Source organism: Cottoperca gobio, chromosome 24 (assembly GCF_900634415.1).
Source record: "Cottoperca gobio chromosome 24, fCotGob3.1, whole genome shotgun sequence".
NCBI classification, from domain to species: Eukaryota; Metazoa; Chordata; class Actinopteri; order Perciformes; family Bovichtidae; genus Cottoperca; species Cottoperca gobio.
This window is the reverse complement of record NC_041378.1, coordinates 19294026-19313379: the sequence shown is the minus strand read 5'-3', so window position 1 is coordinate 19313379 and position 19354 is coordinate 19294026. Positions and strand designations below refer to the sequence as shown.

The 19354-nt window shown below is 41.0% G+C and overlaps 1 long non-coding RNA gene across 1 annotated transcript; it reads left to right on the top strand.

The window, feature by feature from the left end:
- The first annotated feature begins 9123 nt into the window (after positions 1-9123).
- On the top strand, positions 9124-11492 carry LOC115003803 (uncharacterized). Its single transcript, XR_003831706.1, has 3 exons — positions 9124-9151; positions 9384-9533; positions 11332-11492. It is a non-coding gene; the product is annotated as an uncharacterized LOC115003803 (long non-coding RNA).
- Positions 11493-19354: the final 7862 nt, after the last annotated feature.

Sequence of the window (19354 nt, the reverse complement as noted above, 5' to 3'; positions counted from 1 at the left end):
AGTTGGATCTGGTGGGGCTTACCTCCACGCACAGTCTTGGCTCTGGAACCGTACTCCTGGATAGGGGTTGGACTCTATTCTTCTCTGGAGTTGCCCAAGGTGTGAGGCGTCGGGCCGGGGTGGGGATACTCACTAGCCCCCGGCTGAGCGCCGCTACGTTGGAGTTTATCCCGGTGGACGAGAGGGTCGCCTCCCTACGCCTTCGGGTTATGGGGGGGAAAACTCTGACTGTTGTTTGTGCCTATGCCCCAAACCGCAGTTCTGAGTATTCGGCCTTCTTGGAGACCCTGAATGGAGCCCTGCAGGGGGCTCCAGTAGGGGACTCCGTAGTCTTGCTGGGAGACTTCAACGCACACGTGGGAAACGATGGAGACACCTGGAGAGGCATGATTGGGAGGAAGGGCCTCCCTGATCTAAACCCGAACGGTCGTTTGTTGTTGGACTTCTGTGCTAGTCAAGGAATGGCCATAACAAACACCATGTTCAAACATAAGGATGCTCATAAGTGCACGTGGTACCAGAGCACCCTAGGCCAAAGGTCAATGATCGATTTCGTAATCGTATCATCTGATCTGAGGCCGCATGTTTTGGACACTCGGGTGAAGAGAGGGGCGGAGCTGTCGACTGATCACCATCTGGTGGTGAGTTGGATCAAGGGGTGGGGGAAGACTCTGGACAGACCTGGTAAACCCAAACGGGTAGTGCGGGTGAACTGGGAATGTCTGGAGGAAGCCCCTGTCCTGGGGATCTTTAACTCACACCTCCGGCAGAGCTTTTCAGCCATCCCTGTGGAGGTTGGGGGCATTGAACCTGAGTGGGCGATGTTCAAAACCTCTATTGCTGAAGCTGCGGTGATGAGCTGTGGTCTCAAGGTCTTAGGTGCCTCAAGGGGCGGTAACCCTCGAACACCGTGGTGGACCCCGGTGGTCAGGGAAGCCGCCCGACTGAAGAAGGAGTCCTTCCGGGTTATGTTATCCGGGAGGACTCCGGAAACAGTTGCAGGGTATCGAAGGACTAGAAGGGCGGCAGCTTCTGCCATGTCAGAGGCAAAGCAGCGGGTGTGGGAGAAGTTCGGAGAAGCTATGGAGAAGGACTTTCGGTCGGCACCAAGGTGCTTCTGGAAAACCATCCGGCACCTCAGGAGGGGGAAGCGAGGAACCATCCAAGCTGTGTACAGCAAGGGTGGGACCCTGCTGACTTCAACTGAGAAGGTTATCGGCCGCTGGAAGGAGCACTTTGAGGAACTCCTGAATCCGACTAACACGCCCTCTATGGTTGAGGCAGAGCTGGAAGCTGATGGGGGATCATCGTCAATTTCCCTGATGGAAGTCACTGAGGTAGTCAAACAACTCCACAGTGGCAAAGCCGCAGGGGTTGATGAGATCCGTCCAGAAATGCTGAAGGCTTTGGGTGTTGAGGGGCTGTCTTGGTTGACACGCCTCGTCAACATTGCGTGGAAGTCTGGGACAGTGCCTAGGGGTTGGCAGACCGGGGTGGTGGTTCCCCTATTTAAAAAGGGGGACCAGAGAGTGTGTGCCAACTACAGGGGTATCACACTTCTCAGCCTCCCTGGTAAAGTCTACTCCAAGGTACTGGAAAGGAGGGTTCGGCCGGTAGTCGAACCTCTGATTACAGCTGGGAGGAGACCCCGGGGAAGACCCAGGACTCGGTGGAGAGATTATATCTCCTCACTGGCCTGGGAACGCCTCAGGATCCCCCAGTCGGAGCTGGAGGATGTGGCCCGGAGAAGGGAAGATTGGGGTTCCTTACTGGAGCTGCTGCCCCCGCGACCCGATCCCGGATAAGCGGTAGACGATGGATGGATGTATGGAGAAATTATGTTGTGAATTAGCATGTTAATTTGGACAAACTGTACATCATGCAGGTAGAACAAGATGAGCTAGTGGTCTACTCTTTGGTGTTCCATGACTTGTTGTGAGGCGGCACCTCTCAAGCTGCCAGTACTCTTTTCTGCCCTCATATCAGGTTCTCTGGGTGATTCATAATGGACCTAATTAAACTGCATTACCCAGGGGGCACTACTTGACGCTCACCTGTTCCCATTCTCGCCTGCCTGCTTATGTTATGTTATGTTGCAATAACCACAATATTGTAGGCCTGGTTCCAGAAGAACAACACAAAGAGAACACGAACAGTCAGAAGATGACACAACAGAGCTTCGAAAATCAAATCCAATGTTTTTAAATGTAGGCAGGGAAAAAGCGAGCTAATGCTAGTGCCACTCCTAGCAGCCAAGAGCCTATTAATGCATATGTTATCCAACAATAACGTGAGTCAAGAAAAAACATCAGTAATATCTCCTTGTATCTTTTATTCACCGTATAATTTTAAATGTAGCTAATAGTTATTTACTAATTCAGCCAAGATGTGAATAAGGGGAGTACTGGCACATATTCTTTCCCACCTCAAGCACTGGCTAGTAAACGACCAAGAGAGGAATAATATCAGTCAAAAAACCTGGACTTCTAGCAGGGAGTACTCATTGACTGAAACCAACACCAGGCTCTGAATATCTTTGTCTCCCCGAATTACCTTTCATCTTCTCAAAGCCAATTTGCCCACCTGTCTGCAGCCACGGAGGTGTGATCAATAGAGACGCTTTACTGATAGAAGGGAAGGGGGGGGGATTATTCACTTGTGAGAAGAAACCTCATCGATTTCACGCTGACTTCAATTTCTTCCTTCCACTTCCTTTGGCGCCAAACACTGCTGCATATACAGTAGTGGGCTGGTGACTATACAGGCCTGTGTTGATGGGATCATCTACAGCAGGGATGGGGAACCTCCATTTGATCCGGCCCTCGAGGTAATTCGTAAAACGCACGGCAAAAAAATCCACTAGCAAAAAAGACTAGACGCCAATATTTTAAATGGCCGACTGACTGTTTTTCCCAAGGTCAGGGTCCTTGAACACAACACGAGCGGATCACGTCACAACACTCATCACGTGGTCACGTCATGTCAAAAAACTTGGCCCAACAAGCAGCTCTCTGCACAGTGGAACATACAAACATGAAAAGATAGACAGGTAGGCCACCACACCAAGAACAGACTGTTCCACCACTGCTGTGCAATTATCACTGCCATGTGCAATACTCACTTTATTTTCTATCAATCACTTGGTACTGATATTATTTTGTATTATATTTAATTATTGTTTACTGCCTTTTCACTTCATATGTTATTTTGCTGTGACAAGATACATTTCTCCGTTGTGGGACTAATAAAGGATTGTTTTCTGATAAAACGGAAAGATACATGGATAAAAAAGTTGCTTTTTTTGCACAGCATATAAGAAAGGTGAAATGAATGGGCTGTGTCTTTAAAATTATATAATCATTTAATAATTAGTATGGCCCTCGAAGGATGTTTAAAAAAATGGGAAAAAGGTTCCCCACCCCTGATCTACAGGCTGCTGTCATGTTGGATTGTCTGAAAGTTTTTTAAGCAGAAACTCAACTGTCATCAGTCAACTAGACCTTGCTTCACATCCTTGATATTTTATTCAATGTAGCCCATCAAATCTGAAGATATCCACATACTGTAATATCCTTATTTTTTATATTTTACTTTGTTTATAAGTATATTTGATCATATTTCCACAAGACCCCTTCATGTTTTCTGATCTGCTAGTATTTTCATTAATTAATCAATCATCACTTGCTGTTGATGAAAACAACACTTCCTCCATGTTTACCTGCTTTGTTGATTCATTCAGTGCATATGATCAAAATCTGCTAAAAAAAACTTTCCTAAATCCCTAATCCACTTTTTAATCGTTAGGTACTGTCAATAAAACACAACACTTCCTAAACATTCCGGACATTTTACATTAAAAGCCCTCCAGCGACTTTGAGGGCATTATCCAACCTCCCTTTCCTGTGAGGCTTTTATGTAAAAAGTGTGCAGTCTTTTATGGCCATGTTTCACAGCGATCAAAGGGAATGGCAAAATAGAAACAACTGGATTTAAAATAGGAGACTACTTTCTGCCAACAATCCCACAATGCAATGCATTACATTTTACAGTTACTGTAAAGTGACGTTACACACAAAATGATGATTCAAAAGTGTCCAAAATTTCAATGAACTCCTCAATACGGAATAAACTAGTGCCTATTGGGAGTCGTGAAAGAGGGAATGATTTCGGAAACAGTCATATTGTGTAAGAACACTTTTTTTATTATCTTACAGTCCCAGTGAAACAGAAGTTAAGAATTATTTAGATTCTGTACTGTGATGTTTTCCCCAGTGAAACGGAAATATTCGATAGATCGATATCAAATCCTTTGCATTTGATTGGACAGCTAAAAAGTTGGGGGGGCTTAGAATGTTGCACGTACGGAGCTACAGAGGACTGTGACACACACACACACACACACACACACACACACACACACACACACACACACACACACACACACACACACACACACCTCCCTTGTTGCTAAAAGTTTTTTTTTTATTGGTTGTTACTTGTTTACGTAAGCACATGTCGTATTTTGTTTTACTGGAAGAAAAGATTATTGAATTTTAATATAAAATTGTTTTCTTGGCATATATAGCATTTTTTCCACATCTTCTCGACTTTGAACAGCACTAAAACACTTCACAGCACCTCTCTGTGGGTGGGCTTTCAAATTCCACCAAACTGCGCAAGTGTCTCCGTTTTACAGGTTATTTGTTTGATGAGTTTCCATAACCATCAGGCTGCTGGAACCTTCCAGGAGACCTTCAGGGGTTTGGGTGCAGGGTTTTAATCCAAAAATACTCATGTTGTTTGTCTACAGCAGCGCTGTCCTTTGGAGAAGGGGCAGATGGGAAGACGGCGGGCAGCTGGCACAACTTTATGTCTCGTATTATATTGCCACTTTGCTCTTCAAGTAGTAAACTGGTTCCACACTCCAGCAACGTTCCAGATAGCTTATTTCACGTGGAGACAGGCTCATTTGGGCTTCTGCCAGACATCCAGGAATGACACTGCAGAGGCTCTGCTGCTGACCGGAGTTGATGCCTTTCTGGATTGTGTGATATTAGCAGTGTTTGTGATCCCACATATCAGAACCAGACAGTCTATTTAATGTCATTTCTATAAGTCATGCATCTTTGACAAAACATTCCTAACTCAAGGTCCACCTAGTGTCATATTCAACAAGGTCAAGAACAAACCAACATCATACACATCCACCAAGAAGTACTTTTCTTAAGAAAAGAGTTTACATAACATTTTCATGTATTCAACCAGTGTACTGTTCACCTGTACTTCCACACCAGTTTATGTTCATTTTCCATATTCGTTCTCTCCGTATTAATGTAATATTATATTAAAGTATTATATGTATATTCAACCACCTTTTCAGGAATTATTACATCGATGTACATACCTGTATATGACATACCTATACATACCTGTAGTGGGAATATACATGTTGTTGCTGTCCAAAGAAACACATGTATGTGTACAAATGTTGTGATTTTTAACTACCGGTATTTATAAAACAACTGAAGTTGTCAAAGATGAAAAACCCTGCTGATTTTAAGAGAAAAGTGAGTATGTATTATATGTATGTATACATGTGCTTATGAAAGCATTACATGGGTAAAGTAAAAGCTATTGAGATATGAGTTGTGCATTACTTTACCTGTGTCATTTTCCACATTACATTGTACAGTGTAGGGATCACTGTGAAGGTTAAATATTACTGATAGCAATAATAATGCACTTGGAATTAGGAAATTAGAGAAAATTAAGCCTTTCACAATAGTTGTATATGGTCAGAGAAATCTGCTAAATAGGAAAAACTGTTACGACTCGGACACAGGGAAGGAAGACTCAATTGCACGACTCCAGACATAGAGGTAGTGTAGAACAAACAAAAGTTTACTTCCATAAATCAAAATAACAACTGAAAACACTCACTAGGAGGATATACAAATGTATCGGATAAGCACACTTCATGGATCGCTGGTACTTGCATACACTCTTACAAGGATATGACCAGACGAATTGGCACAAGACAAAGGGAGACAGAACAATTTATACAAGAGGTGAGTGGGAACAGGTGGAAAGAATCAGGGGCGGGGCAGATGCTGACGATGGCGTGAAACCACACAAAGACAGGAAGTAAAGGGATCTGGGTTGAGAAACAAGAGGTAGGTACTAAATAAAACAGGAAGTGACAAGACAACATGAACAACTCAACAAACTCGACGACACATGACAAAAACTTACATTAATTCATCATGAATATTGTAAATCTAAACCTCAAGAAAAAAGCCCAACCAAAGTGTTTTTAATTGTGTATCTTTAATATACTTTAAATACAATAAAAATGAAAATTACTAAATGTTTAGTTTAGTTTTAAGGGCCAGGTATATTTGCACAATAGAGTCTTAAAAAGTACGTGTACAGCTTGAGCTGTGTTGTAACTCAATCAGTGCACCTGCTTCTGATGAATGGACTAACCCTCTCTGAAAGCATCACACAGTGTCTCCACAGAGCCGCAGCGCTCTGTATCTATTCAAATTCATTTGTTTCTGGCCAGGAAATGTAACTTACCTTCAGTAGTCATTTTTGCTTATCCGTAATATGCTATGTCTTGTTAAAGCAGCAATAAGGAAGGTTTTACTACAGCCGCACAAAGGGACCATAATAATATATTTGGGTGCCTGATGGGGTTGTTGATCGATAGCATTCCACAGTGATTGCTTGGCCACAAGCCAGTCTCATGAACCCGCATGTCTTGGCTTAACTCTGGCATTTCTGTTTCTCAACAGTGGCTCACTTTCAAGCAGGTACATCACCATGGTAACTCCTGCACACTCCTAATGTTGCCGCACACCTAACCAGACGTATAAACAGTATGTTGTAAGCCAGTGGTTCGCAACCTTTTTTGGGCCAGCGCCCCCCTATCCATTATCCAGGTCCCTTACCGCCCCCCATCAAATAAAATGTAGGCTAATTGTATTTTAATGTTGATTATTATTCTGTTTGTATTATTCTGATTATTATTCATAGTATTTATTATTTGTATTACATATTGATTATATACATTTTGTATTTAAATTCTTATATAATTTTTCTTATCATTAGGCTGCTATATTATGTTATTATGAGATTGAAGTTACATAATAACATTTCTAAATAATAATAAATATTATATTTATTATATATAGATAGATTGATAGATAGATAGATAGATAGATAGATAGATAGATAGATAGATAGATAGATAGATAGATAGATAGATAGATAGATAGATAGATAGATAGATCTGTTCTTCTCTTTCTCTTATTATTGTCTTTATCAAAAATATCCAAAATTGTTTCCCTAAATGAACGTGAATATTATTTAGTAAGTCATTGACTGCAGTCCTATAAAATCTAGTACTTCTGCATCCACATATTGTGTTATCTTAACAAGGATGGGCATCCTGTTTGCATATGTGATGCTATTTTTATTTACAGATGTGTTCCATTATGGAGCTCCTGGGTGTACCTCCTGTCCATCTTCTGCAAAAAGGGTGGTACTATGAAAACCTTTTTGTCAGAACACATCCCGATAACTAGAGACTGGTGGTACGACAAGACGAAGAGTCACCTCATTCATAACATTGTCTTCTCTAGTTATGAATATATTTTCCACAAGTTAACATGATTTAGAGGTATCTAAAAATGCACTGAACCTTCTTTTAGACACCTCAAGAGGGCCGGACTGCCCACCTCCCGCAGACACCAGGATCAACCAATTCCACAACCTCGACGATTTGGAAACTTTGTTACTGGTAAATTGCGTTCTAGCTGCTGAAAATTGACTTAATTAGACCCTGTTCCTAAAAATCTGAAAATGTACTTTACTGCTGCTGTATTTGTCCTTTCTTTTAAGTTGAAGTTCAATATGATGAAGGCTGAAGAAATGAAGCATTGACCTGATAAAGGCGATGCCTCAGATAGATGCCAATCAGAGGATCACTCCCTGCCAAGTCCTCGCCCATCCATTTGTCACAGGGAGCACCCTCACCCATGACTTTGAGTACGTGTTTGTGTTTGCAAGGAGGCTGCAGTGGCAGTCTTTATTTTATTGCCTTTATATACAGATTATCAGACAGTACAGGTACCTGTCAGATTGTAATTTAAGATATCTTGAATCATCAATGAATTATTCTGACTGGTCATATTACAATACTGATTTGTCAATGCATTTTTAGTTTTCCAGAATCTAATAAGGAATAGTCATATAAAAACCTTTTTACATAATTAAAACTGCTTGCCAGACATAGTCTGTAATTTAATCACATTTCCATTAAAGATTTGAATGCTTGCATAATAATGTTTTGTGTGACTTCACAAGTCCCTGTACCTGGCATTTTGGATTTGGTTCTTACCCTAACCCTGATGATCATTAGCATGTTATTTATCTCTTTCAAAGAAAAGTAACAGATGGATGAGTTCCTACTCAGCTGGGATGAAACAGTCTTTGATTAACTGCATGTATTTTAATTCCACAGCATTAATACACCAAGTGGAAATAATGGCTCAACATTAGTCACATTAACATTCAGTCCATTTATTTATTTTTCCATCAGCAAACATACCATGACATTTAGACACACAATAGGTTAGCCTGCGGGAGCAAACGCTACCTCCGCCAACTTGTGTATGTGTCCGTGTATGTATGTGTGTGTGTGGTCAAAAACTGTTAACCTTCCAGCAGAACACCACTGTCAACAAACATTGGTTCCTACTTATAGTAGGAGCGCTAATTGGCTCCTACACACCGGCCCCTAATTGTTAGTACAGGTGGAACAAACAATTTACTGCAAACAATAAAAGGAGCCAACGGTGAAAACATGAATTTCCAGACATAAATTCAACAATCTACACTTCTTGTACTAAACAAAGTTTAGTTACAGGTCTCACAATAATTTCCTGGATTCATCCAAACTGTCAGGGTTTTTGGACTGCAGTTCCTCTTTTGACCATGTGGGGTCGCCACCGTTCATTTCTGTGTGTCATGTGCTTGTCTTTATTGTTTCATTGGTTGCACCTGTTCCTTGTTTGCTAGCCTTTATAAGCTGCCTGTTTTCTTCTGTTCATTGCTGAGTCTTGATTTGTTGCCGGAGGCCAAGTTTGTGAGTTTTTGAGCCGTCTCTTGAAGTGTCCGTTTTTGTGCCCTTGTCTCGAGTTCCTTAGTTAACTGCCTTTTTACTCTTTAGCTCTTGAGATCCTTTTGCTGCCTGCTTTTCGGATATCCTCTGTTGATCCTGTTTTTGTCCAGACTTTACCTGTTGGTTGTCTGGAGGTATTTGAGTTGTCTGCCCTGTTGCTCTAAAAGTAAAGACTTCTTTTCTGACCCACTCCAAGCCTGTGTCTGTCTCTGCATCTGAGCCTATCACCCCTGGGTAGCACAGTGGTAGAGCGTCCCTACCACGCGGGAGACCCGGCTTCGATTCCCAACAGATCCTGTCAGCAAGACTCAGCCATGGAACCAGGCTCAGCAGAGACAACTAACAGGTAAAGTGACCTGTGACAGGTTGCCACTGATAAAGTTTACGTCAGGATCAAGAATCGTGGCTGCGCCTGCTGTCCTGGTCCTGCTGGACACTGGGAAGCCTTTTTGACATTTTCCTGGATTCATCCATACTTTCCCTTTTTCAACACAACATAATTTCTGTCAAATGTTGTATTTGTACTATGTTGTTTATCCTGTACACACATCTATTGCATGTCTGTCCGTCCTGGGAGAGGGATCCCTCCTCAGTTGCTCTCTCTGAGGTTTCTTCCATTTCCCCCTTTAATTGTGGGGTTTCTTTTAGGAAGTTTTTCCTTGTGCGATGCGAGAGTCTAAGGACAGAGGGTGTTCGTAACCTGTACAGTCTGTAAAGCACACTGAGATAAATGTCTAACTTGTGATATTGGGCTATACAAATACATTTCATTTTATTTATTTTTAATATTTTTTTTTTGGACAATGTTGGTCTTGGTTTGCAGCTTGACAGAGCGCACCAGACCCCTTTTGTCAGGAAAAACCTCCAATACTTTGCTGAGGCCAGGAACCACGTGGAGCTAAAGAATCCATGATGACTACATCTTCGGCGACCAAACTCCTTTTCTTTTGATTCCACTTCTGCCTCTCTTGTAGTAACGGCAGGTATTCCCGAACCCATCACTTCCAAAACAGATCCAAATCATTTCGATCATCAGACAGCTTGGTGATTGATTTGTGTTCTGTTGGGTTTTCCTCTGTGTCCAGTGTGCTGGCTTCAACAGGGGAAGTCAGAATTCCTCAAGGCTTTGTCTCTGTGGAGATTTGGAGGATGGTAACTCCAGCGAGACACCCGTCACACCGCATATTCCTGTCTGATCCATTATCAGAGCTTGTTCCACAGATGTTAGGCCTGCGCATCAAGTTGCTTACAGAGATTCTATTTACCACAACAGAAGACAACTCCATGTCAACATTACTGCCATTTCCATTTAAGGGACCATTGATGACCCATCCCAACGCTGTTCTTTTAGCGTATGGGCCATCTCCACAGCTGTTGACAATTTCCCAAGGTTCCAATATCTTGGGAGCATTGGTTCCTATCAACATCTCAACATTGGCCTTTATGCTGGGATATGAATTTTTCTCAAATGATTCCACCTTTCCACATCTATAGCAGTAGCAATGTTGTCTGCAGTGACTGGCATTTGCTTCTGAGTGATGACCTCTGGGAGAGGATAAAGGTTATTTTCCCCAAGACCAGATACCTCCATCCCAAATAAGGAGTAACACCACCGTCAACAAACATTGGTTCCTACTTATAGTAGGAGCGCTAATTGGCTCCTACAGTTTCTACCAAGATGAAATGCTAAATAGTAATAATAGAAAATTACAATGGTAAAAAGCAAAAGTATTATTTTCGGCTGGTAAGAAATCTGTCTGACCGGTAAACAATTTCAGCTACCAGCCACCTTGGTCAATGGAAGAAACGGGCATGTCATGGGTAAAATGTTTACCATCATGCATATCTTGCCAGGCAGTACAGGCATCTCTCCATTTGAAATGTTGTATGGGAGACCATACTATTTACCTACTTTTAAAGCATTTGTAGCAGAAAACCTGCCTGAGTTAGAGAAAGCCTAGCAAAAAGTTAAAACGAAGAGAAACTATTCACTGTGTTACCGTCCCCAAAAAGGTCCATTCCAGGTGTTTCTGACGACGCCAACGGCTGTTCATATTGCTGAAAGGGCATCCTGGATCCACCTGACACACTGTAAGAGAGCATACACACCTGAAACCACAAATTGTCCACCATCTCATTTCTAGGCACCAGACCTGGACTCTGCTGTGGTGAAGCCTGACTACAAGAGGGGATGAGACCAACAGGGCCACTCGTTCCAACGTCAGTGAAGAAACCAACAAAACCCAGTGGGCTAGAAGGGTTCTGATTGAAGTTACTTAATAAAGTTTCAAAATAATAATAAATACTATTATATTCTTTTGTCGTTGTTTTTACCTTCAATTGCCCTAATACACCATGTACCCAGGGAGCAAACAAAGACATTTTATTCAGGAATGTTAAACGAATGCAACGTAAGAAGTTTGAGATTCCAACTTTAATCAGTGTCATAAACTGCAGCCAATCAGAAACGGGTCAGACATTCAAACTGTAATTGGTGTTAAACACAGCAGCCTCAGAACTGTGAAACAATTTGCACTCTTAAGTGTTCCCGCGAAAAACTAGCACAAAGGAACAAGACCGACTAGAGCGATAATTTGTTACCATTAATTCCTATTAGTTTTAACAATTGGAAAACATTTTCTAATTGTTATAAAATAAAATATGTGTACACTTATAAATATGACTCTTAACTGTTTGTTCAGGTCCAAATGCTCTGTAAAAGGGTCCCGTGGGGAGAGCCACGCCTGTCAGCGGAACACCCTCTTGTAAATCTGTAACCACGTCAATAACACGGCGTTCATGGTGTGTCCTTGGAAAAACATTCATGCTTTTAAACAGCACTTTATTGCTGAGTAAAATAAAAGTCTAAAAACACAGTTGCCTGAACACTGGTCAGAATCAATTCAGAATTTGGTTTATTGCCAAGTAAATAAGGACTTTGCCTCGCTCTTTTTTCAAATCTCAGATTTAACAACATAGCAGAGCCTATAAAACAAACGCCCCCCAAAAACAAACACCCCCTTTTCAAAAATATTGCTTCCAGCGCCCCCCGAGACAACTGAGACGTATGTGTGCAGCTTTGGAAATGTGTTAGACTGATGAGACGAGATGGAAAGCTCTGTGTGACAGAGCAGTGTTAACACATTTTTCCTCAAGTGATCCTCTGTGGCCTTGGCAGATGAAAGTGTTAGTTCTCTCTGGTACATTTTTTAGATGTCTGAGCATAATGGTTTGCTCTTTGTGAGTGAAGATATTTTGTCCCACGCTTCACACTTATACAGTTTGTGTAATGCTGCTAGCCACATGTCACAGATCGCTGCAAAGTTCCTTACTGAATGTTCATTATCATTATATTATCAAAGCTAGAGTGGCTTTTCTTGACCTGTAGTTCAGGTGACTGACTGGGATGAGAGAAGATCCCCCTCTATACATTACAGTACATCAGTCAATTGCAATCACGCAGGCTCACATAGTGTGAATGCTGGAAGCCCTTCTGATGGATTACACTGATGTCCAGAATATGCTGTGTCAATGTGGCTTGAATGGCAGGAAAGTTCTTAAGAGTGTTTTTGGTTACATTACTAAAGCTTTTTTACTAATTACTATTAGCTTTCTCAGTGGTGAGGCCAACGTATTTTGACCTGATGGCTCTCCCCAAAGCATAATGTAATCATTGACACAATCTGTCCATTACATTTTGATATATGTGTATGCAAATGGAAAGAAAAGAGAGAAAAATCGAGAAGTCGCCTAAATGTTAGAATTTGTCCTCTGAGTCTCATGAATATCCACAGCACATGTCCTGTCAGTCTGTCTAGCAGCAGCAGTGATCCTCTCAGATGTTTTGTGGAGCCTTTGACAATGCTGGGTTTCAGTTCACTTCTCATCACTGTATGAGACATCAGCATGTAACATTTCCTAGATGCTGGCTATCTGTGTTTGGAAAGAGATCAACTCATTGTTGTGCTGCAGAGCGTCCTGCTGAGCTTCTACACTCAGGGTGTTGATGACTTTCTTCAGTCTCCTTCTGTACGTTAGCTACAGGCTCATTAAGCTCATCAAGCTGCATGCTGCTTGGATTACAGAGCCTCTGGAAATAGTAATAGGTTGTGAGAGACATTGTAGTACTATAGATCAATACCAGACAGTTTACCAATCACACACAAGGCGACGCTATAAACAAACTACTACCTATGTTTATGTTTTCCTCTAAAGCAGTGTTTCTCAAACGTTTTCAGACCAAGGACCACTTAACCAATAAAAACACACTCACGGACCACCTAACTCCCCAAATATCCCAAAATAATAGGCCTGCTTACCACTCTAACAATATATTACAAATGACAGCCTAATGATGAGCTTTATGTGACCTTCTCTATATCGCTCGTTCACACATTAAATCAACAATACAAATACAACTATGGATTCTACAAGCATTTCGTTCATATGAGATTTAAACGGTGAATGCTGATTTTACACATGATATGAAATGTAGATTACATTTATTACTGAGTTTATGTCCGTACAGAGCCGCAACTTACCCACAGCAAGATCATTTGCTACTGAGAGCAAAATGCAAACTGTGACGATGCACCTTCATTGTCGCGTCAGATTTTTTATTTCATTTTCTTTTAACTGACCCTGTCTACAGCCATCAATCCATCTTGTCAGTTGACCGTGCAGATCATTTATGACGTAAATGAACCTTCATAGCTACGCTACATCTAGGCTACACTCTATACTAGTCATTTTTAAACAGTTTGAGAAACACTTTAAACTTATAATATATTCATTTCAAATGTGACATTTTACCAATATCCTCACTAGCGGTCGCTCACAGACCACCAGTGGTCCGCGGACCACTCTTTGAGAAAGACTGCTCTAAAGAAACCTAATTTAAAGTCAGTCAGCTGATTCACAAGTCTGTCAATGTCAAACATGAAATCCAGAGCAATGAAGGTCGTAAACAGGTCACATGTATAGACTTAATCGGAGTTTCAGGCTTCCGGTGGAATCGCAATGCATGCCGGGGTGGCAAGACTAGAAAAGTGAGCACCAACTCCACAAGGGCTGCCATATTGGATTTATTCTCTACGTGTTTACATTTTATTTAGCTTATTCTTCAAGCGTGTTTACATTATATTTGGCTAGTTATTAATATGTAATCATCGCTCTTCTAGTTATGGGATTTGGACACCGACATTGTGTGGTGAGAGGATGTGTGAGTGGGAAAAAGCTAAATAAATGGGCAGAATCTCATTGTGAGCTTCACGATTGCAAAAGTTGCGACTGCAAGCCCCCGTTCAAACTATTTCCATTTCCAACAGCACTAACAAACAATGATAGAAGGTTAGCATGGACCAAAGCTCTCCAATGCAATGGGAAGTCTTGGGAGCCCAAGAAATCTTCACGGATTTGCAGTGAACATTTCATGCAAGGAAAACCAACAAATGAATTCCCTGATCCTGAACTCGACCAGGGGTATGTAGTCTATCTACTTGATTTATATATTGACAAATGTACTTTCTATATATTGAGTTTTATAATAATTAACAAAAACAAGTTGGGTATATATTTATAATAGCTTACCCTGCAACACAACTGCAATAAGGACTTATGATATCGACAGTTTTCTTGACTGCGCAGATCCATGCCGAATGTGGCGTATGGGAGATTTTCATTGAATGAGTACATTTTGCTTTCAAAAAGCTATACTCAGAATCTGCGAGAGGATTGAAAGATATTTGTTTCAACCAGCCAAAGTTAAACAGTCTAAATGCTTTGCCTTCTTTGTATTCGTTCAAAGTTTGTTTATGAAACTCGACATCGTTCCCTGGATGGTCAGACATTAAAAATAATGTTATATCGCTAAGGTATATCGGCGGCCAAGAAGTCATGCTGTTGTTTTCATTGACCCAGCCATCCTGCAATGTCAAGGGATCAGGCACTGAAACGCCACTCGGCATAACCAAAAGCTTAGTCTTTTCTTTTTCTGTGATTGAAAGTCTTTCGTTAGCTGTTGGTTGCTCCTCAATGCCCATTTCTGATGCAGCAAACACCCTGGCAATAAGCTCGAGTTTTGTTCCTTAAACCTTTAAATTCCGCTTGCGGCAAAATACTTTCGAAGCTTCGACTTTCCACATCTGAACCTCATCATAAGAAAGGAGTTCAGAACTCATTGTAGAGTAGTAGGTTTGTTTACAACACGCTTGAAGAATAAGCTTGCAGTCACAATTTTTGCAATCGTGAAGCTCACAATGAGATTCTGCCCATTTATTTAGCTTTCTCCCACTGTTTGAATATCCTTTCACCACACAATTTCGGTATCCAAATCCCATAACTAGAAGAGCGATGATTACACACTAAAAACTAGCCAATACAATGTAAAAACGCTTGAAGAATAAGCTAAATAAAATGTAAACACGTAGAGAATAAATCCAATATGGCAGCCCTTGTGGAGTTGGTGCTCACTTTTCTAGTCTTGCCACCCCAGCATGCATTGCGATTCCACCGGAAGCCCAAAACTCCGATTCCTTCTATTGGTATCATTGTGGCTTGGTGGAGGAAAAACAGCAATATAGCTGCAACATCCTATCAGAAGGCATAGGCATACTGCTCAATGCCCGACTTCCTACAAGGTAGCCATGAGATGACTTGTTGCTAGTCAAACTCAAAGTGAGCTGTAGCTGTTACTTGTGCTTTCTTTGCTCTCCAGATATAGATGAAGGGGTTCTAGTTTGCTCTTACTATTTAAAACCTTTTTGCAAAATAGTTTTGGATATAGTAATATGACAAACTAGATTTAAAGTGAGATGCAGTTGTGTACTACTTTCACTTATGTAATAATATTGTGGAGTCAAGGAAATTTGATTTGTTGTTTCTATAAAACTTTGTTTAAAAAAAACTAAACGCACACACTGTAGTTCATTTTCACTCAATCCCACATGCAGTGCCCTCGAGCACCAAATCCACCTCTACAAATAGTCCCTAACAGATGCCTTATTTCCTCCTGCTTGAGTGATGCTTGCTTCTGTCACAGTCTGGTTGCATTTTGGTTTCCTGTTTTATTTTTTAAATGTTCACTCCCCCTTGTGTCATGTCTAGCTGTACTTCCTGTCTGTGTGTTTTCCTTCCCTTCCTGATTGTTAATGTGTTCCTCCTGTGTCTATTTACCCTGGCCTTGTGTCTTTGTCTTTCTCCCCCAGCTGTGTCTTGTTCCCTCGTTTGGTGTCTGTGTATATATCTCTGTCTGCCCCAGTGTGCGTTGTCGGATCATCTTTCATATTATGTGCCTGTTACCTGCCGTTAGTGATGGGTAAATTAAGCTTTTGTGAAGCACTGAACCACTTCAGCCAATTGTTTCGGAAATGGGTTCATTACTCGAAGCTTCAGTTACAGTGACCTCTACTGGCGAAGTGCAAGGCTGCAGTGGATTTAAAGTATCTTTGCCTTGAAAATTCTTTGACGCACACATCTGAGACTGAATATCATGTTCTATTTAAAAATAAAGATTGATTGTGTGTATGTGTTACTGCCGTGTTTCCTGCTGTGCGTCACCCGTGTCTACCCCTTGTCTACCCCGTGTCTACCTCTGGTTCGGTTTGTGTTTCTTCAGTTTTATTTGTTACTTTGTATTTTCTGATTCAGATTTCAGTTTATTAAAGGCTCGCTTTTTGTTAAAACCTTGTCTGTTTCCTGCAGTTGGGTCCTCTTCTGTACCATAACTTGACATAACCATGACAGCGTCACGGTTATGTCAAGTTATGTCAGCAGTTGGAGTTTGAGAGATTAACAATAAAAACTAAGTAGCTAATCATGCCACATGAGCTCTTTTCATCCTCAACAGTGTGAAGACCTGAGAGGGAGGAAGAAGTCCAAGCTGGCTTTCCAGAGAAAAATATTAAATATATACGATGCACCCAAGATTTATATACAGCAGTATATTAGATGTATAATAACATCTAAAAACCTGTTTCCATATTACTGCTGGTGTTCACATCGTGGATACCAGCAGTTAGACCAAGGTCATTGTCTAACCTTCACCAACCCACCTATTCTTAATGTTGGCAGATCAGAAAACACTCAAAAAAATAGTATTTTTAGCGGTCATATTGGAAGGCGAGGACAAATCACCTACTTCGTTGTTGAGGTATGAGGAAGTGTTTGGAGCAACAAACACAATGTGAATGTGAAGCAAGTTTATTAAACTAACTGGTCTGCAAAATGTATATGACTTGAAGGATTCATTACAATTGCAAATCAGTACAACAAACTGAGGAACCTGTGATTTAATGGTAATGTGGGAATCCTACAATATAAGAACAATATGTAATATGTTTTCCTCTCCTTGTTTCTTTGAATAGGGTTGTTAATTATTTTCAATGTTTTTGTTGCCGGTGAAACCAGTCAAGGAGAGATGACAAATGGCCACTGTAAAAAGGAAGCGGAGGTGAACTGTGACATTAAGTGAGATCAAATGATTATTATATATTCAATACTAACACAATAATAATACAAAGGGATTAGAGAAAAAGCTAAACTTGAGTTATGCGGGGAGTTCAGTAAGCACATTAAAAGATAGAGAAAATTATAGAGAACTGACGTTTACCACTTATGGTCCATTTAAGTTCAGAAGAAATATTGCAATCAATTAGGTGTCAACTGGTGTGTGCTCATTTAATCCATCATTGGTTTGAGGAAAATACCAAATATTGTTTTAAAATATAAAGTTATTTCAATTTCTCAATCACTTTGGTCAGGTCCGCTAGTCAGCAACTCATCTGGGGTTTTCTGCAGTCAGAGCATCACTATTTTATGAATGAAACTAAAAGTCTGAGAAATGTAAAATTGCTGATGACTCATCAGTATCAAAAATGAAAAAGCTATATCTCGAATTACCTTAATATTGGTTTTATTGAAGGACAGGACAGGTCTCGGCCAGAAGGTGTCCTCTGTTGTGAGAAGCTAGCAAACGATGAGGGCAATCCAAATGAAACGACACCAGGAAAGAAAAACACCAAGAGACTATTGGTAAAGGTCATGAATTCTTTGAGAAGAAAAAGCAGTTGGCACTATTAAAAAGATCCAGACATTAGAAAATCATTTGAAGTAGCAGGCAATAATTTACAAAGGCTGATGTCATGAAATATTAAAATATGCCTAGCTTTTAGTAAATACAGGTAGGTACGGCCTATATCTGTATGTTTCTGTGATATTCCCACCCTATGTGCCACAAAATGATTCCTGCATAGGCTGCAGTATTTGTGGCTGAGGAACCTTAAGGGCCATGAACTCAAACACTGTGGCTCCTGCCTGCACTCCACAGACCTGCTTCCACTGCAGTGTGTCCACAGAGGAAAATAAAATTGTGGGCATGATGATGACGTGCTTATTCATTACTAAAGGGTTGGGACAAAGCTGAAGAACTCGGAGCCTAAATGTCGAATCAAAACAGCAATCCTCTAGTTCAATCGATATATTTATTTAACGTGATAAGTCAAACATAGAAAATATTCTCAGCTGAGGACACATTTTGCGTCGCCGTTTCCATAGACCGCATGGCTCAAAGAGCCCCATCGTTGCGGTCTCACGGCTCCGCTCCAGTGTGTCCCGAAACATTTGAAATCATCGCATCTAATACATGGAGTAGGCGTTGACCTTCTCCTCATTGGTCCCAGTTTGGCGCCAACACGATCCTCCGTCAGCAGTCAGGAAGTAATGGTTTGTTGACCCGTTTTCTTAAAGGGGAAGTGCCCCTATTATGTTTGTAATACACTCAGTGCAGAAAATACATAATTGCAGAGAAACATATTCGTAGTGTAGATATATATATATATATATATATATATATATATATATATATATATATATATATATATATATATATATATATATATATATATTGATTGAGGTAAACAAATACATATGATAGTCTTTCCAATGTGGATTAATTTACCTGACATTACCTAACGCCAAGTCGAGTATTTGAATACAAAATGTCAGATGTAGGACATTTACTACTTGTCCAGTCATTTAGGCTACGTGCGCACAAATCGTAATTACAACATTTCCGACATCACTTGAAGGCAGCAGCAGATTGTACGGAGGACAGCCTCGGCACGAGCAGAGATATGCAGCAGCCACTGAGCGATGTGGAGAACTGGCTCG